Genomic DNA, 21141 nt, shown 5'->3' with positions numbered 1-21141 from the left:
CACTGATTCTTCCTGCCCGTCGTCGGCCATGTTGGTTTACACTAAAGTCTCGTCTGATCTCAGAGATTTAGAGAGACTTCTGTGTTTTTTAGTTGTTGTTGATGAATGAATGTGTTAGTGTGTGCTGTTGCTGTTTCTCTCCAAACACTACAGGAACTAACCTGTTCAATTTAACACAACGTGGTTATGTGAGGGCTCTCTCACATTTTACACATCTGGTAAGATCTGAAACATCTGGTAGTGGGGACCAGACTCATAAAATAATGTGTTTGTGGTGGAGCAGCATGTTAATGATTTTAAATCCTTCATTAAAACCATCCCTTCGTCTCATTTAAGGTCCCACACCGTGCTCATCTTCAGGTTCATACTTGTATTTTGTGTTTCTACTGGAACATGTTTACATGCTGTAATGTTCAAAAAACACTTTATTTTCCTCATACTGTCTATCTGAATATTCCTGTATTCAACCTCTGTCTGAAATGCTCCCTTTTAGTGCATTTCAATGGAATTGCGTTGATAGGCAACAGTTTGGTTCCATGTTTACTTCCTGTCAGCTGATGACATTCACATACACTGCAACAGGAAATAAACTGGGACACATTTAGAATGTTTACGTTTAAAACCATGTAATGGTCTAAATATTGTATATTTGTGACATCACAAAAAAACATGACATGACAGAAAACCTAACGGCTTGTTTCAAAAGCACAATTTCTGAACACAGGCTGTGTATGTATTTCTCCGTATATTGAGCGTTGTGATAGTTTAACAGTATTTTTTATAGCACTTAAACATGAAAAGCTCACTTTTTACAATATGGAACCTTTAATGTAGTTAACGCTCTGGAATAGAGATGTTAATAATTAACCGTTTACCGATATTAAGCATTTTCAAACCAATTAACGCTATTGGTTAAACGGTTAAAAGAAATATTAATAATTAATTAAAAAAGCTGAGCAAAACTGAGAGGAGCGGCTCCTCACTTTAAGGAGAAAGGCTGGTCCACCTTAAGAGTCCACCTTAAGAGTGCTGAGCCGGCGTTACAGACAGGAAGTTATTACTATTTGATATTTACGTATGTTCAGGGTCTATATTAATAGTATTAATATCTTTATTATATTAAGTTATTTCCTCACTGTGGCAGCAGGTCACTGGACATTTCCACCAGCTGCCTCTTCTGAGATCTCTTTAGATCTCTTTAGAACTCTTTAGAACAGTAAACACTACGTAGAACTCTTTAGAACTCTTTAGAACAGTAAACACTACGTAGAACTCTTTAGAACTCTTTAGAACAGTAAACACTACGTAGAACTCTTTAGAACTCTTTAGAACAGTAAACACTACGTAGAACTCTTTAGAACAGTAAACACTGAGTCAGAGGTACCAGACAGTAGAAATATATCATCCTGTAACTTTACTCTCTGACTAGTTTTAATTTAGGAATTGCTTTTAAAATATAATATTTCTTAATATAATGAAAACCTGTCTGACATGGAGGCAGCTGACCTGAGATCTTTACCTGCTACAGAAACATTTAGCCTTTAAGTGCTCATTTTAATCCCTCTATATACATATCTACATATATACAGTATATACATATACTGTATATACTGTATATACATATACTGTGTATACTGTATATGCCCCAGATCATCATTTTGCTTTTACATTTACTTGTGTGATTTCCACGTGTTTATATATATAAAAACCTATTTTCTGAGGATTGTTGAAGTTTAACCTGAGACCAAAAGGTTTTTATCTCCAGTGACTCTGATGGAATTATATCTGATAAATAAACAACCTTTGACCCTTGACCTTTGACCCTAAATTAGATCATTTTCCAACTCAGAACTAACTAATCACTATTCTCATTATTGATTAACCTGCTGCTCTTTGTCTGTCATTGTCTACTGTTTTACAAACTGTTACACCTCTGTGTGTGTATATATAGTGTGTATATATGTATATACACACTATATATACACACACACACACACTATTCTGACCTATACATGCTAGATCATGTTTACATTCAGTTAAATTAAAAAAATACATTTATATTATATATATTGATATTTTTTACGTATGTTCAGGGTCTTATTAATAGTATTAATATCTATATTATATTAAGTTCTGAGAACTCTGTAGAACAGTAAACACTGAGTCAGAGAGGTACCAGAGAGTAGAGATATGGAATATATCATCCTGTAACTTTAATCTCTGACTAGTTTTAATTTAGGAATTGCTTTTAAAATATAATATTTCTTAATATAATGAAAACCTGTCTGACATGGAGGCAGCTGCTCATTTCATTTCCTGCTTATGTTTATATTTATTTTAGCTGCACTCTTTTATTTTAGATTATCATTTACTGGTATGATTTCCTCCTTTATATATATATATATATATATATATATATATATATATATACATATATATATACATATATGTATATATATATATATATATATATATATATATTAATATTTTCTAAGGATTGTTGAAGTTTAAATGAGACCAGAGAAGGTTTTGATCTCCAGTGACTCTGCTGGAATTAAATCTGATAAATAAACAACCGTGACCTTTGAACTCTGTGATTGATCAGCTGTGATTGATAGCTGTGATTGATCAGCTGTGTGTCAGCTGATCATCAGTCATTAAAGATAAAAACAGAGAGATCTATTTTAGTGACTTTAAAGGATTAATCGATTATTGATCGATGGATTAATTGGCTCACTGGTGTCTGTGCATCATATTAATGATTTAATAACTATAATAATTATCCTGCTGCTGCTGGTGTTATATATTATATTATAATAATAATTAAAGTGTTATGAAATATTTGTAATGGAAAGAATTACTTTCTCGATGAGGCTTCAAGAAACTAAATTTGAGGAAATTTGGAAGGAGTGGAAAAAGTATATTTCCTCAAAACGTCCTTCTTTTGTTTAATTTTTCTTTTTTTCTAAATGTAATTTGTTTTATTACCATGATTTATTTTATCTTATTTCACATGAAAAGCACCTCCATGTTCTATAATTTCATTGTAAAAAGTGGAAATGTTGGTTCACTATATATGTGTATGTTTATGTAAATGTCTGAGTAAAACCAAATAAAGGACACAATAAAATGATAAATAATAACAATTAAAGTGTGTCTGTGAAGCTGATCGAGTCTCTGGATGAATCAGCGGCCCTGCTGCTCCTGCAGTCCGGCCTCAACCGACCAGAGCCTCCGCTGCAGAGAGCCGCAGAGAGGAGCCGTGATGAGGCCCGGAGGAGGCGCGGTTAACGGAGCGGAGTGTCGGTGTTAGAGAGTCGGTGAGTCCGTCAGAGGTGAAACCACATTACCGCTGCAGACAGACGGACGGACGGGTCTCCGTTTCCTCTGCGCACATTATATAACGACACCCCCCAACCCACTCACCCACCGACAACCACCGACACCCACCGGGCCGCTGTCAGGCCGCCGGTCCGTCTGGATCAGCGGCCTGACAGCGGCCCGTCAGCGGCCCGTCAGCGGCCTCTCTCCTCCGGCCTGACAGCAGCTAATCATCCCGCTGAGCAGATCAGATCAAACAAAGCCGTCTTATGATAAACCAAAGCCCCGTCAGAAGAAATAAACCCAATTAGGACCAAAGCCGGTACCAGTACCTGAACCACCAGAAGATCCTCCTCCCGTCCTCTCTCCGGTAAATCACGGAGATCTCACCGCAGAACAACGTCTCCGTTATTAACTCCTCTCCGGTATTATCGTTGTTATCTCCTCAGTGCTGCTCCGCCGCCCCGGCTGCTCGATGCCGCAGCGCCGCCATCACACACACTTAGAGCCAGCCGCCTCACCGCGGGCTCACTGGGAGAGAATCCCTCCGCAGGAAGGAAGGTGTCCCTCCGCCGGCCGCTGAGTCCGCTCGAGCCGCTGCTGAGTCCGGCTGTCGGGTTTAAAATGGAGGCGGTGTCTCTCCGGTACAGAGAGGAGCTGAGAGGAGCTGAGAGGAGCTGAGAGGACCGGAGCTGCTGCTGCTGCTGCTGCTGCTGCTGAGGAGAGAAGACGGTGAACCGGAGCTGCTGCTGCGCTGCCCGGAACCACCGGCAGAGGGCGCCAACACAATAAAAACCCACTCTTTCACGCTTTTATTTTGACATGTTATTCTTATTTTTTTTTATAATTTATCGACCGAGTTTTTTTATTCACAGAAATAATAATAATAATAATTAAAAATATAATTAAAAAATAATGGTTAAATATGTAATAACATATAATAATAATAAGTACAATAATAATGTCTGAAAAAATGTTAAGAAAAATAAATAGTTAAAAAAAAGTCCGAAAGAAAGAAAAAAAAAAATCTGACAAAATGTCCAAAAAAAAGTCTGGAAAAAAGTTTTTTAAAAAATGTCCAAAAATTGTCCTAAAAAGTAAAAAAAGAAAAAAAATGTCCGACAAGTGTCCAAAAAAAAAGTTAAAATAAAATGTCCGAAATATATCCAAAAAATGTCCGAAAATATTTCTGAAAAAAAGTTTAAAAAAAAAAAAGTCCAATAATTGTCCTAAAAAATAAAAATAAAAAATGTCCAAAAAATGTCCGACAAAGCGGAGCTAATGATGCTTCTGCTGCTGAGAGGAGGAGAGAAGGCGGTGAACTGGAGCTGCTGCTACGCTGCCAGGAACCACCGGCAGAGGGCGCCGACACGGGCCCCTTCACAGAAATAATAATAATAATAATGGAAAATATAATTAAAATATAATGGTAAAATATTTTCCACATATAATAACTACAATAATAATGTTTGAAAAAAAGTTAAGAAAAAGAAATAGTTAAAAAAAAGTCTGAAAAAAGTTTTTTTAAAAATGTCCAAAAATTGTCCTAAAAAGTAAAAAAAGAAAAAATGGCCGAAAAGTTTTCATTTCCAAAAAATGTGCGAAAAAATTTCCGAAAAAAGTTTTTGAAAAAAATTTCCAAAAATTGTCCTAAAAAGTAAAAAGAAAAAGAAAATGTCCAACAAATGTCCGAAAAAAAGTTTTGAAAAGTGTCCTAAAAATGTCCAAAAAGAAGTTTTTAAAAGTGTCCAAAAAACTTCTAAAAAAAAGTTTCAAAAATGTCCGAAAAAATGTCTGACAAGTGTCCGAAAAAAAAGTTTAAAAAAAAATATCCGTAAAGCGGAACTAATGCTGCTTCTGACAAAATGTCCAAAACAAAAGTCTGAAAAGTTTTTAAAAAAATGTCCAAAATTTTTTCTAAAAAGTTTAAAAAAAAAGAAAAATGTCCGACAAGTGTCCAAAAAGAAAACGAAAAAAAATTGTCCAAAAATTGTCCTAAAAAGTAAAAAACAAATGTCCGAAATATATCCAAAAAATGTCCGAAAATATTTGCGAAAAAAAGTTTTTTAAAAACTGTTCAGAAAATGTCCTAAAAAGTCCAAAAAATGTCCGACAAAATGTCCGAAAAAAAGTTTTTAAGTGTCCAAAACATTTCTAAAAAAAAGTTTTAAAAAATGTCCGAAAAATGTCTTACAAGTGTCCGATAAAATTGTTTAAAAAAAAAATATTTTTTAAAATGTCCAAAAATTGTTTTTAAAAAATTTCCGAAAAAAAGGTTTTAAAAAATTTCCGAAAAAAAAGTTTTTAAAAGATTTTCGAATAAAAGTTTTTAAAAAATTTCCCAAAAATTGTCCTTAAAAGTAAAAAAAAATGTCCGAAAATATTTCCGAAAAAAAGTTTTTTTAAAAAACGTCAAAAAATTGTCCTTAAAAGTAAAAAAAAATGTCCGAAGAATTTCCAAAAAAATTCCGAAAAATGTGTCTCACACTAAAAGTACACCAGATATGTGTCTTTAACTACGGTGTCTTTTTACTCCACCTCTTCCCAGCAAACACTCTGCTTGGTCTCATCTTCAAAGGTCCGATAAATAGATTTATATAATAATAATAATGATAATAGTATTATTATCAGTGTGTATCACAGTGTCAGAGGTCCCATTTGTGACCTTTTTAAAGTTTAGTTTCCTTTTCTAAACTCTTCCCACAGATGAACTCCTTTCACTGTTCTCCTCTTGAAAACAGCTCATTGTTGTTTCTGTACTATAAAGTACTTATTTAGTTGAATAATGACGTCTGTATTCATGTTCTGCGATATATAAACTGTGTTTATGTAACCGGTGGATTTCTGTGTTGTTTAGTTAGTTAGAAAGGACACCGTGACACCGGGATCTCTTCATATATGGCCTGTTTCTTCTCTGCCAAACACACAGGAAAACAGAACCTCCATGTCAAAGCTCATGCCCGCTCCAGCTCCTATACACACAATTACAATATACAAAACGGAAGTGAGCTTAACTCGCCATAACTTTAAACTAGTAGCATTTACTCTTAAAACAACTACGGTATTCCTAAATGCCAGTTCATTGAAATAAATATATTGACATGTTGGGATGGACGTTATAACATGGTAAGAAACAAAAATATAAATAAAACAGTAGGATAAATAATGGGATGGATAAGGATAATAAATCAGACAAAAGAAATGACCCCCACCTCTCCAACAGGAAAGTTGTACTAAGGTCAGAGGGGATTTATAGTCAGGACCACAGAAGAAGAAACAAAGGAGGGGCTCTGAACCTAACACATCCTGGAGTTTAGAGGTTCTCCCTTTCAAAATAAAGTGCAACTACATCCATTTAGTGTAATTACAAAAACCAGAGAACAAGATAAACATAGGGTACATAATGACCCTGTTACAACTACATGATCACATACTGGAGGTGAACCAATAGCCAGTCAGAGGTTTTGTAAAGATGAAAAACTTTATTTTAAAAACATACAAACATGGCGATCAGAAATCAAACAAATATATAAAATAAAAAAACAATATATTATATACACACACACACACATACAGACGTAGGCAAAATTGTTGGTACTCTTCCGTTAAAGAAAGAAAAACCCACAAAGGTCACTGAAATAACTTGAAACTGAGAAAAGTAATAAATAAAAATGTATTGAAAATTAACTAATGAAAATGAGACATTGCTTTTGAATTTTGGTTCAACAGAATAATTTTAAAAAACAAACTAATGAAACTGGCCTGGACAAAAATGATGGTACTCTTAACTTAATATTTAGTTGCACAACCTTTTGAGGCAATCACTGCAAACAAGCGATTTCTGTAACTCTCAATGAGACTTCTGCACCTGTTGACAGGTATGTTGGCCCACTCCTCGTGAGCAAACTGCTCCAGCTGTCTCAGGTTTGAAGGGTGCCTTCTCCAGATTGCATGTTTCAGCTCCTTCCACAGATGTTCAATAGGATTTAGATCAGGGCTCATAGAAGGCTACTTCAGAACAGTCCAATGTTTTGTTCTTAGCCATTCTTGGGTGTTTTTAGCTGTGTTTTGGGTCATTATCCTGTTTGAGGGCCCATGACCTGCGACGGAGACCAAGCTTTCTGACACTGGGCAGCACATTTCGCTCCAGAATGCCTTGATAGTCTTGAGATTTCATTGTACCCGGCACAGATTCAAGACACCCTGTGCCAGATGCAGCAAAGCAGCCCCATAACATAACCGAGCCTCCTCCATGTTTCACATTAGGTACAGTGTTCTTTTCTTTGTATGCTTCATTTTTGCGTCTGTGAACATAGAGCTGATGTGACTTGCCAAAAAGCTCCAGTTTTGTCTCATCTGTCCAAAGGACATTCTCCCAGAAGCTTTGTGGCTTGTCAATATGCATTTTGGAAAATTCCAGTCTCGCTTCTTTATGATTTGCTTTCAACAGTGGTGTCCTCCTCGGTCGTCTTCCATTAAGTCCACTTTGGCTCAAACAGCGACGGATGGTGCGATCTGACACTGATGTACCTTGACCTTGGAGTTCACCTCTAATCTCTTTGGAAGTTGTTCTGGGCTCTTTGGTTACCATTCGTATTATCCGTCTCTTCAATTTGTCATCAATTTTCCTCTTGCGGCCACGTCCAGGGAGGTTGGCTACAGTCCCATGGACCTTAAACTTCTGAATAATATGTGCAGCTGTAGTCACAGGAACATCAAGCTGCTTGGAGATGGTCCTATAGCCTTTACCTTTAACATGAAGGTCTATAATGTTCTTTCTAATCTCCTGAGACAACTCTCTCCTTAGCTTTCTGTGGTCCATGTTCAGTGTGGTACACACCATGATACCAAACAGCACAGTGACTACTTTTCACCCTTTAAATAGGCAGACTGACTGATTACAAGTTTGAAGACACCTGTGATGCTAATTACAGGACACACCTTAGTTTAATATGTCCCTATGGTCAAATTATTTTCAATCTTTTCTAGGGCTACCATCATTTTTGTCTAGGCCAGTTTCATCAGTTTGTTTTTTTAAAATGATTCTGTCGAACCACAATTCAAAAGCAACAGCTGATTTTCATTAGTTAATTTTCAGTAAATTTTTATTTATTATTACTTTTGTCAGTTTCAAGTTATTTCAGTGACCATTGTGGGGTTTTCTTTCTTTAACGGAAGAGTACCAACAATTTTGCCTACGTCTGTATATACACAGAAATCTATTTATTTTTCTTCCTCCTGTAGGACTTTAAAAGTGCTGCTGTTGTGATGCCTCCTCTCTTCTCAGTCAGCCACTGCACCACAGTGCCGCCCTCCGGGTCAGATCAGACCCGGAGGGACCAATCCGTCCCTCCGGGTCTGATGTGGACCAGAACGTCTCCCTGGTCTTTCTGTAAAGACTGTGGCCGGTTGCTTTCACCCTGTGTTGGCCACACTGGCGGCAGGTCCTCTGTTTCGGGGGTGGCAAAGGGCCTTCCCGCATGGCCTCCCTCTTCTTCTCCAGCCTCCAGATGGTGGTCCTGGTGATGCAGGTCTTCATCCACTGCTTCAGAGTCATCCGTCCTGCTGCCGCCACCTCCCAGAACTGATGATCTCTGAAGCTGTAGAATCCCCTGTGACCTGCAGGACCACCAAACAGGAGACAAGAGGCTGCTGGCTGGACTACAGAGTCCTCCTCAGAGCTGCTAGTGGACTGGGCTACAGAGAGTTTGAGGAGACACACACAGCAGTCAGTCACAATAGTTTTACATTTCTCCACGGGTGGGGTCGGTCGGCCGCTCCGTCTGTCCGGAAGATTAAACTCGGCAGGTGAATGACGGCCGCTTGGCCGGTGTGGAAGGATCTCCGTTGGACCTCTCCTGGTGCATCTCCTCCGTGAGGTGGTGGTTAGGGTTACGGTTGGTGGGGGTTAGGGTTAGGGTTGGTGGTGGTGGTTAGGGTAAGTGGTGGTGGTTAGGGTTGGTGGTGGTGGTTAGGGTTGGCGGTGGTGGTTAGGGTTAGGGTTGGGGATGGTGGTTAGGGTCAGGGATTGTGGTTAGGGATGTTGGTTAGGGTTGGGGATGGTGGTTAGGGTTAGGGTTGGTGATGGTGGTTAGGGTTGGTGGTGGTGGTGGTTAGGGTTAGGGTTGGTGATGGTGGTTAGGGTTAGGGTTGGGGATGGTGGTTAGGGTTAGTGATGGTGGTTAGGGTTAGGGTTGGTGATGGTGGTTAGGGTTAGGGTTGGGGATGGTGGTTAGGATTGATGGTGGTGGTTAGGGTTGGTGATGGTGGTGGTTAGGGTTAGTGATGGTGGTTAGGGTTAGGGTTGATGGTGGTTAGGGTTAGGGTTGGTGATGGTGGTTAGGGTTGGTGATGGTGGTTAGGGTTAGGGTTGGTGATGGTGGTTAGGGTTGGGGATGGTGGTTAGGGTTAGGGATGTGGTTAGGGTTGGTGATGGTGGTGGTTAGGGTTGGTGATGGTGGTGGTTAGGGTTAGTGATGGTGGTTAGGGTTAGGGTTGATGATGGTGGTTAGGGTTAGGGTTGGTGATGGTGGTGGTGGTTAGGGTTAGGGTTGGTGGTGTGGTTAGGGTTAGGGTTGGTGATGCTGGGTAGGGTTGGTGATGGTGGTTAGGGCTAGGGTTGGTGATGGTGGTTAGGGTTAGTGGTGGTGGTTAGGGTTGGTGGTGTTTAGGGTTGGTGGTGGTGGTTAGGGTTGGTGATGGTTTTTAGGGTTAGGGTTGGTGGTGGTGGTTAGGGTTGGTGATGGTGGTTAGGGTTAGGGTTGGTGGTGGTTAGGGTTGGGGATGGAGGTTAGGGTTGATGGTGGTGGTTAGGGTTGGTGATGGTGGTTAGGGTTGATGGTGGTGGTTAGGGTTGGTGATGGTGGTTAGGGTTAGGGTTGGTGATGGTGGTTAGGGTTAGGGTTGGGGATGGTGGTTAGGATTGATGGTGGTGGTTAGGGTTAGGGTTGGTGATGGTTAGGGTTGGTGATTAGGGTTGATGATGGTGGTTAGGGTTAGGGTTGGTGATGGTGATTAGGGTTGGTGGTGGTGGTTAGGGTTAGGGTTGGTGATGGTGGTTAGGGTTAGGGTTGGTGATGCTGGGTAGGGTTGGTGATGGTGGTTAGGGCTAGGGTTGGTGATGGTGGTTAGGGTTAGTGGTGGTGGTTAGGGTTGGTGGTGGTGGTTAGGGTTGGTGATGGTGGTTAGGGTTGGTGGTGGTGGTTAGGGTTGGTGATGGTGGTTAGAGTTAGGGTTGGTGGTGGTTAGGGTTGGGGATGGTGGTTAGGGTTGATGGTGGTGGTTAGGGTTAGGGTTGGTGATGGTGGTTAGGGTTGATGGTGGTAGCTAGGGTTGGTGGTGGTGGTTAGGGTTAGGGTTGATGGTGGTTAGGGTAATTTTTTTTTTTATTGGTTTTATGGTTTTAGAACTTGAACTTATTACTTAAACATCTAAAGATAATACAATAACGTGAATTCAGTGTAGCTTCCAGCTTCTGGCTGGGATACATCAATCAGAACTTAAAACAAAATGCAGCAAAAATAAAAGTCATCTCGCTTCTAGCTGGGGAACACTCAAAATTGATCAAATGAAAGTGTAAAAATGAAAGCAATACTGTCTACTTCTTTGACATCTCCATAATCTTCAATCTCCTTTGCTTGAAGGAGAGACGTGTCCTTGCTGGAATGGTGTGCTCCCTGCAGCTGCAAACATAGAGCTTGTAGGCCTGGTCCAGCTTCACCAGAGGGTCCAGGATTATGAACGAATCCACCAACACTGTCCAGCGTTTGGAGCTGTTTGCAGGCAGGCACATGGCAGGAGACTGCACCATTGGCCTGATCCCATCTTGTTCCTCAGCAGCCTGCACATCCTCGTGCTGGTGGCTTGTGCCACTTTGCCCCAGGTGGGAGGCAACAGACGAGGATGCTCTCGTGGATCCTCCAGAACAGGACATTATACACTTTTGGCTGGTTGAACCTGGAAAGGATCTGGAGCTTCTGCAGCTGTGCCTGTGACATGACATGGCCCGTGCGTGTTAGCAGATCCCTGAGGTGGTTGTATTCCACAAAATCACCATTCATGATTAAGCCGACACAGCTGATAAAGGTCACCACTTGCAAAAGTATGTCCCCACCAAGTCCTGTTGGCAATCGAGAGAGGACCTTCTCCATCCATGGCATTCCATGGTCCCTGTATTTATCCAGGGTCCTGGAATAGGCAAGGGAACGCCTTTCGAGTTCCATGCAGGCCTGCAGGGTCATGGCTGCCACTTTGGTAAGAGCAGAAGGTTGTTGGTCTCCTAGGTGGACCTGGACAAAGTCCTTTCAATTCCACCATACCTTTTTGGTGCCCCTGAGGTCCCTGAACTTGATAGCTGGGACAAAAGAAACCTTGTCCTCCACAAAGCCTTGCAGCAGACAAGACTCCACATCTTTTCCAGCTCTCTCCACCAGGGTGCGAGCCCTTGCAAATGTGTTTGGCGCAGGAAAGCTGTCCTTGGCAGCCAGATCTTTGCAAAAGTCCTCCAGGGTTGATGATGGTGGTTAGGGTTGGTGGTGGTGGTTAGGGTTGGTGGTGGTGGTTAGGGTTAGGGTTGGTGATGGCGGTTAGGGTTAGTGATGGTGGTTAGGGTTGGTGGTGGTGGTTAGGGTTGGTGGTGGTGGTTTGGGTTAGGGTTGGTGATGGCGGTTAGGGTTAGTGATGGTGGTTAGGGTTGGTGGTGGTGGTTAGGGTTGGGGTTGGTGATGCTGGTTAGGGTTGGTGATGGTGGTTAGGGCTAGGGTTGGTGGTGGTTAGGGTTAGGGTTGGTGGTTAGGGTTGGTGGTGGTGGTTAGGGTTGATGGTGGTGGTTATGGTCGGTTGTTGTGGTTAGGGTTGATGAGCCTTTCACGTCACACGGCTGGGATTGGTGAGCTGAAGAGCGCGAGAACAAAAGGTTGACTCACGCTCCGCCTGCATTCCTCCCAAAGGGACTCTGACCCCCCCCAGAGAGAGGGACCGGGACCGGGGTCGGGGAGGACTCACAGAGACACTCAGGCTGCAACACGGGACCGGTTCTTCCACTCAGACGATCACGGCAGCAACAGCGTCCTCAGATCCCTCAGCGCTCACCGAGCTGCTGCTGCTGCTGCTGCTGACGGTGTTCTGCTTTTAAAGAAGAAGAGAGACAGTCTGAGGATTCATGATCAGAAACACAAGCTGAGTATGAAGAAACCCGCCTGAGCAGAAGGAGAAAAAACAACAACATGGAGCTTTATGTCTTCACCAGCTGCAGCTAACATCTGTATAGAACCAGTCTGAGTTCAGAAGCCAGCAGGTTTTAGTCCTCATTATCAGGACTGAAGGGACTAAAGGTTAGTGTTGTTATTCCACCTCATTCAAACTCATTTACAGTTACTGTTCGAGAGTCCAGATATTAGTGTCAAACAAGCAGGATTATTCTTTATATCTGTGAATAAACTCTGTTCTTTATGTTCACATTAGGAGGTTTCTTCCTACTTCCTGTTTTCATTCAAACAAAGTCGAGTGCAGTTCCACAAACTCACCAGCAGGGGAAACACTAACACCAGGCTGTGACTGCAGAAACAAACTAATATAACTACTCATTTATATTTAGGTGTGTTTGATGGGAATTATTGTAGTTTAACAATAATTCAGCCACGAAACATGCAGGTATATTTTGTGCAGAGTAATCGACGAACCGGACTCCATTATAAAAACACAATTTACATTTGTTTTGCTTTTTCGTAAAGAGTGCTCATCTCGATAAACATGAATTTGGATTCAATTGAATCGGGAGTTTAGTCTAGGAAATTCGGCATACATTCAACACACCACTGAGCTCTTATTTTAATTATATCGCAACTTTAAGAACAGTTATTACCTCTGTTATCCTACAAGCTACCTACATACACAGCGGAGGGATAGTGAGAGTAAACACGTTATAAAGGTTGTAATTCTGTTGGAATATAAATAAAACATTAACCGGGTTTATTTACATACACTTAACAATAAACCGGCCATAAAACATGCCTTAAAATTGTGTGCGGAGTAATCGCCAAACCAGACTCCATTAATAAAAACACACAGTTAACATTTGTTTTGCTTTTTCATAAAGAGTTCTCACCTCGACAAACATAAATTTGGATTAACTTAAATCGGGAATTTAGTATAGAACATTCGGCATACAACCAACACACCACTGAGCTCTTATTTGAATTATATTGCAACTTTAAAAACAGTTATTACCGCTGTTAAACGTTTAAAAATGCAATGCAGTTCCACAGACTCACCAGCAGGTGTCAGCCTCTGACCAGTCTGTGCAGTGAGGAGGCGCTGTGGTCTGACTGCAGAAACATGGAGGAAAAACACACAAAATACTGTTAGAAACATGAGTCACATCAACCGGGTTTATCTCTATACACTTAAATTAATTCTTCTATTGTTTAACAATAATTCAACCACGAAACATACCTTAAAATTGTGTGCGGAGTAATCGACAAACCAGACTCCATTAATAAAATCTCAAAATTAACATTCGTTTTGCTTTTTCATAAAGAGTTCTCACCTCGATAAACATGAATTAGGATTCATTTAAATCAGGAGGTTAGTCTAGGAAATTCGGCATACAACCAACACACCACTGAGCTCTTATTTTAATTATATTGCAACTTTAAGAACAGTTATTACCGCTGTTGTCCCACAAGCTACATACATACACTGCGGAGGGATCTCTACAGTCTGCCTAGGCGGAGTGTTAACACGTTATAAAAGTTTAATTCTGCAGGAATAAAGTGCCTCTTTGATTGTTAGTAGTTTTACCTTAGACATGTAGTCATGGGGGGCAGCAGGTCTGGAGCTTGGTGTCCACCTGGACCAGGACACCTGTTTACCTGATCACAGCCTGCTGATGGCTGCTGGAAGTCGCCCATCACCCCTCCCCCACTCTGAGGAGCAGAGAGGCCAATCAGCCAGCAGCCAATCACAGAGCCCGATCAATCAATCATCATTAAAATGGCACTTTGACCCCTCTGATTGTGACCTTTGACTCCTCACAGTGTGTCAGCAGCATGTTAATGTGTACAGATATTTTGCACTAATATCATCATTACTATCAGAATGTGAACAGCTAGTTGCATTATTTATTATTTACATGTTTTCAGTGTTTCCTATACGGTGTTACTGTACTACTCTGTGTGCGTCTGGACAACTAAAGAGTTCTGAGTTGGATGTTGTGTTTTATTGACCAGTGTTACAGTTAAATGTCAGTTAACTTATATAATGAATTATAAATACTCAGAAATAATAAAGCTTCCAAACAAACTGCAGATTTTTTCATTTTATTTCAATAACAAAAACAAGACAGAGTAAGAGACTAACTGGTGAACATAAAGTACAATTTACAGTTGACCTCCAGATCAGTGAATGTAAATGGGTTCTATGGGTACCCACGAATCTCCCCTTTACAGACATGCCCACTTTATGATAATCACATGCAGTATAAACGTGTTATTGTCTCCTATTCTAAAATGATGTATCTGAATATTTCTGCATACTGGGGTCCCTAAACAGTCTCTGAATTCCATAAAATGTGTCTCACTGCAAAGCTGAGACTCTGGTGGATCCAATGAGCCCAACTGTATTCATGTGTGATGATGTTAGTCCCCATAGGAGACATTTCATTGATCTCACTGTACAAAATGACCTGTGGTGACCTCTAGGATAATCACAGCCTCATGAAACTTTACAGATACAAACTAGAGACCTAGAGCATTCAGAGGATGGATGGATCAGACTAGAGACCTAGAGCATTCAGAGGATGGATGGATCAGACTAGAGACCTAGAGCATTCAGAGGATGGATGGATCAGACTAGAGACCTAGAGCATTCAGAGGATGGATGGATCAAACTAGAGACCTAGAGCATTCAGAGGATGCCAGGGTGACAGTTTCGAGCCTCTCGGTCTGGCCACACTTGCTGCAGGTGTACTGCAACCCCACCGGCTGGTTTTGCCCCCGGGTGCCGGCTCCCAGGTGCCGTCTCCCGCCCTGCGGCAGCGGCCACCTTCCTCTTCCTGTAGGCCGTGGTTCTAGCCATTGTTTGTAGTCCAGGAAGAGGAGGCTGGCCAGCAGGAGTGATGAAGACACCCAGGAGCAGTGCTGGAGGAGGAGGAGGTCACCAGATGAGGGTCCTGGCTGCTCCTCATCTGGAGGAGAGGGACTCCCTCTTGAGGGTCCTAGCTGCTGGTCCTCAGGGACGTTGAAGCTAAAGGGCTGTCCTTGTCCCACCTGTACAGAGGACAGCCCTTCAGCTGGAGGGAAAGGCTGGACGGCAACAGCTGCTGCAGGGACGACTCCAGCTCCCTGCAGAGACTCTCCTTGCCAGGAAAGGAGGGGTTCTTCCCCTTCGCTGCCTGTTTTATTATAAAGCAAAGTAAAAAAGACGGGTCTGGAATGGATTCAAGCCTTCCTGTTATTAACAATTTGTCACATGAATATTTTTATACTTTTTACTTACACTTCTCTAAGTCAACCACCGCCTTGACCAGCTCTTCATCTGAAGGCTCCTCAGAGAACACTGAGGAGGTCCGAGCTGGTCTGAAGGGGCTGAAGTAGGAGGCTGTAAGAACAGAAAATATACAGTAAACATAAGAAATACAATAAAGTTTAACTCAGTATTTCATTTAAGCTGGACTTGCCTTGATATGCAGGCTTAGGGGGCCACCGTCTTCTTAACGTGTGCCTGCATTTCCACTGCAGACAGAGAACGCCGCCTGGAGACGAAGGCCGCAAGCGCTGAACCAAGAGGCCTGTAATAAGAATAAATGACACCCAACAACATATTTAAAGGGACTGTATGTAAGAATCAGAAATGTCTTGTTAACAGCTTCACCTGTGGCCGTTAAGTCAACTAAAGTCAGCGTCCTGTTGCTGGCGCTTGTGCTCGCTCTATAGACATGAACAAGCATCGCTCAACACAGTGAGGAGACACACGTCAGCTAAAAGCACAATATCACTCTATAGTTCATCTCCCAAATATGTATTAGTGTCTTGTATTGTTTTTTTGTTCTACAAACATCAGCATTATTATGCAATATATTCAATACAGGATTTACTTTAACAAACATCACATCCCCCACACACCTTTTCCCTTTCTCACAGGTTCAAAATCAATATACAGCTTCACAGAATCAATCAGACAATTAAACAGTTAAATAGCACCTCCAACAACATAAAGATACACAAACAGAAAATAAATATATAGAAAATAATTAATAAATAAAATAAAAATATTTTCAAAAACAAGAGTCCATTCCCTTCTGAGGGTTTTACGTACCCTATCTTAATTATTCCTCCTGTAGAAGCTCACCAATATCACTACTTTTTATGAAATCATTAAATGATTTCCATATTTCCACATAAACACCCAGTTTGTTTTTCAAGGTAAATGTTATTCTCTGTGTTAGTGTCTTCCAACTCAGCTCAGCATCAGTGTTGCAACTTTTTGGACTCTCTTTTCTCTTGGTTTATTGATATGGTCTTTCCTGTGCGTCCATGAGAATGTGAGTAGTTATTATAGATGCCCATTGTTCAGTATCTGCATCGCTATAATAATTATAAAGTCACATGTATTATGTTATAATGCTCGTGCTTCTATAATAGTTTGACGGACATATAACGCCAATTTACACATCGTTGATTTATGCATACAGTTTTGGTAGTGCATATGATCCCTGACAATGTTGTATATGTTAATATGTATTTCTGTGTCTCATTTAAGTTAGAGCAGCGCAGTGAACGGCAAACGCGGCCGTCATTAAGGGACCGTCGCACAATTCCTCATATCACCCTCTGTGTGCTCATTGTACTGCATGAGAGCCTGATGCTGCTGTCTTAACCACACCTGGGCAGGGGCGGTGCTCTCTGCCCAGATGCTGGCCCTCACACATACAGCAGACAAGTCAGTGTACAAAGACAGAGAGCTCCCTCACTACAGCATTCTTTATAATCTTGGTTTAGCCTTCCCTCCCCTTTGTGACCCACACCTTCTGAGCGGAAGCATTGTTTATTCATAAAAAGAGTTACTGGGGATTAGAATGTTTTGGGAGAGTGCAGGAGCGAATATGATAAGAAATGTATCTAAACTAGGACAGTCTCTGCTTTCCCAAAACATTCAGATACATCTGAGTACACAAATGCTACTACAAAGGGACATGGTATTTTTCTTTTTCAGACATTTTTTTCGGGAATTTTTCAGATCTTTTTTTTCAGACTTTTTTTCAGATCTTTTTTTTCGGACATTTTTCAGATCTTTTTTTAGATCTTTTTTTTAGATCTTTTTTTTCAGACTTTTTATAGATCTTTTTTTTCGGTCATTTTTCAGATCTTTTTTTTCAGAGTTCTTTTTAGATCTTTTTTTTCGGACATTTTTTCAGACTTTTTTTTCAGACTGTTTTTTCTGACATTTTCAGATCTTTTTTTTCAGACTTTTTTTTCCAGACTTTTTTTTCAGACTTTTTTTTCAGACTTTTTTTTCTGACATTTTTTCAGACTTTTTTCAGATAATTTTTTTCAGACTTTATTTCCCAGACATTTTTCAGACTTTTTTTTAGATCTTTTTTTTCTGACATTTTTTCAGATCTTTTTTTTCAGACATTTTTTCAGATCTTTTTTTCATACTTTTTTCGGACTTTTTTTTCAGACTTTTTTTTTTCAGACTTTTTTTTCTGAAATTCTCAGAACTTTTTTTTCAGACATTTTTCAGATCTTTTTTTTTCAGACTTTTTTTTTCAGACATTTTCCAGATCTTTTTTTCAGACTTCTTTTTCAGACTTTTTTCAGATCTTTTTTTCAGACTGTTTTTTCTGACATTTTCAGATCTTTTTTTTTCAGACTTTTTTTTCAGACTTTTTTTTCTGACATTTTCAGATCTTTTTTTCAGACTTTTTTCAGATCTTTTTTTTCAGACTTTATTTCCCGGACATTTTTCAGATCTTTTTTCAGACTTTTTTTTGGACTTTTTTTTCAGACTTTTTTTCAGACTTTCTTCAGATCTTTTTTTCAGACTGTTTTTTCTGACATTTTCAGATCTTTTTTTTCAGACTTTTTTTCTGACATTTTCAGATCTTTTTTTCAGACTTTTTTTGGACTTTTTTTTCAGATTTTTTTTTTCAGACTGTTTTTTATGACATTTTTCAGATCTTTTTTTCAGACTTTTTTTCGGACTTTTTTTCAGACTTTTTTTTCAGACATTTTTCAGATCTTTTTTTTTCAGACTTTTTTCTGATCTTTTTTTAGATCTTTTTTTTCAGACTTTTTTGAGATCTTTTTTTGAGATCTTTTTTTTCAGACTTTTTATAGATCTTTTTTTTCGGTCATTTTTCAGATCTTTTTTTTCAGAGTTCTTTTTAGATCTTTTTTTCGGACATTTTTTCAGACTTTTTTTTCAGACTTCTTTTTCAGACTTTTTCAGACTTTTTTCAGATCTTTTTTTTTCAGACTTTTTTCAGACTTTTTTCAGATCTTTTTTTTCAGTCTTTTTTTTCTGACATTTTCAGATCTTTTTTTTCAGACTTTTTTTTCCAGACTTTTTTTTCAGACTTTTTTTTCAGACTTTTTTTTCTGACATTTTCAGATCTTTTTTTCAGACTTTTTTTAGGTCTTTTTTTTCTGACATTTTTTCAGACTTTTTTTCAGATCTTTTTTTTCAGACTTTTTTTCAGATCTTTTTTTTCAGACTTTTTTTTCAGACTTTTTTTTCTGACATTTTCAGATCTTTTTTTCAGACTTTTTTCAGATCTTTTTTTTCAGACTTTATTTCCCGGACATTTTTCAGATCTTTTTTCAGACTTTTTTTTGGACTTTTTTTTCAGACTTTTTTTCAGACTTTCTTCAGATCTTTTTTTCAGACTGTTTTTTCTGACATTTTCAGATCTTTTTTTTCAGACTTTTTTTCTGACATTTTCAGATCTTTTTTTCAGACTTTTTTTGGACTTTTTTTTCAGATTTTTTTTTCAGACTGTTTTTTATGACATTTTTCAGATCTTTTTTTCAGACTTTTTTTCGGACTTTTTTTCAGACTTTTTTTTCAGACATTTTTCAGATCTTTTTTTTTCAGACTTTTTTCTGATCTTTTTTTAGATCTTTTTTTTCAGACTTTTTTCAGATCTTTTTTTGAGATCTTTTTTTTCAGACTTTTTATAGATCTTTTTTTTCGGTCATTTTTCAGATCTTTTTTTTCAGAGTTCTTTTTAGATCTTTTTTTCGGACATTTTTTCAGACTTTTTTTTCAGACTTCTTTTTCAGACTTTTTCAGACTTTTTTCAGATCTTACTTTTTTCAGACTTTTTTCAGATCTTTTTTTTCAGTCTTTTTTTTCTGACATTTTCAGATCTTTTTTTTCAGACTTTTTTTTCCAGACTTTTTTTTTCAGACTTTTTTTTCAGACTTTTTTTTCTGACATTTTCAGATCTTTTTTTCAGACTTTTTTTTAGGTCTTTTTTTTCTGACATTTTTTCAGACTTTTTTTCAGATCTTTTTTTTCAGACTTTTTTTCAGATCTTTTTTTTCAGACTTTTTTTTCTGTCATTTTCAGATCTTTTTTTCTGACTTTTTTTCTGACTTTTTTTTCTGACTTTTTCTGATTTTTTTTCAGATCTTTTTTTTCAGACTTTTTTTTCAGACTTTTTTTTCTGACATTTTCAGATCTTTTTTTCAGACTTTTTTTTAGATCTTTTTTTTCTGACATTTTTTCAGACTTTTTTTCAGATCTTTTTTTTCAGACTTTTTTTTAGATCTTTTTTTTCTGACATTTTTTCAGACTTTTTTTTTCAGACTGTTTTTTCTGACATTTTCAGATCTTTTTTTCAGACTTTTTTCAGACTTTTTTTTCGGACTTTTTTTCAGACTTTTCTTTTCAGACTTTTTTTTCTGAAATTCTCAGATCTTTTTTTTCAGACTTTTTTCAGATCTTTTTTTCTGACTTTTTTTCAGACTTTTTTTTCAGACTTTTTTCAGATCTTTTTTTTTCTGACTTTTTCTGATTTTTTTTTTCTGACTTTTTTTCAGACTTTTTTCAGATCTTTTTTTTTCTGACTTTTTCTGATTTTTTTTCAGACTTTTTTCAGACTTTTTTTTCGGACTTTTTTTCAGACTTTTCTTTTCAGACTTTTTTTTCTGAAATTCTCAGATCTTTTTTTTCAGACTTTTTTCAGACTTTTTTCAGAACGATGGTGTGGTGGGAGGGAGTGGTTCTCTTTGGTGGATTCTCAGATCTTTTTTTTCAGACTTTTTTTCAGACTTTTTTCAGATCTTTTTTTCAGACTTTTTTTCTGACTTTTTTTCTGACTTTTTTTCTGACATTTTCAGATCTTTTTTTCAGACTTTTTTTCAGAATTTTTTCAGATCTTTTTTTCTGACTTTTTTTCAGACTTTTTTTTCAGACTTTTTTCAGATCTTTTTTTTTCTGACTTTTTTTTCTGGCTTTTTCTGATTTTTTTTTTCTGACTTTTTTTTCTGTCATTTTCAGATCTTTTTTTCTGACTTTTTTTTCTGACTTTTTCTGATTTTTTTTCAGACTTTTTTTTCTGACATTTTCAGATTTTTTTTTCAGATTTTTTGTCAGACTTTTTCAGATCTTTTTTTTCAGACTTTTTTTTCTGTCATTTTCAGATCTTTTTTTCTGACTTTTTTTCTGACTTTTTTCAGATCTTTTTTTTCTGACTTTTTCAGATTTTTTTTTCTGACTTTTTTTTCTGTCATTTTCAGATCTTTTTTTCTGACTTTTTTTCTGACTTTTTCTGATTTTTTTCAGACTTTTTTTTCTGATATTTTCAGATTTTTT

At 38.4% G+C, this 21141-nt stretch overlaps 2 protein-coding genes across 6 annotated transcripts in view; one reads left to right on the top strand and one right to left on the bottom strand.

Annotated features, from left to right (window-relative positions):
- The window catches only part of LOC119484993 (CSC1-like protein 2), a 31242-nt gene extending 27179 nt beyond the window's left edge, over nucleotides 1–4063 (bottom strand). For 3 of the 5 annotated variants that reach the window (XM_037764223.1, XM_037764225.1, XM_037764226.1), the window contains exon 1: nucleotides 3654–4063. The gene's annotated coding sequence lies outside the window, so the exon portion shown is untranslated. The remainder of the gene's footprint in view (nucleotides 1–3653) is intronic. The other 2 variants (XM_037764222.1, XM_037764227.1) reach the window with 2 other exon arrangements.
- LOC119484981 (NACHT, LRR and PYD domains-containing protein 12-like) overlaps nucleotides 1–21141 on the top strand; it is a 956516-nt gene that overhangs the window by 362079 nt on the left and 573296 nt on the right. The window lies entirely within an intron of this gene.

Source organism: Sebastes umbrosus, chromosome 3 (assembly GCF_015220745.1).
Source record: "Sebastes umbrosus isolate fSebUmb1 chromosome 3, fSebUmb1.pri, whole genome shotgun sequence".
Lineage (NCBI taxonomy): Eukaryota > Metazoa > Chordata > Actinopteri > Perciformes > Sebastidae > Sebastes > Sebastes umbrosus.
This window is presented reverse-complemented; position numbering and strand designations above follow the sequence as displayed.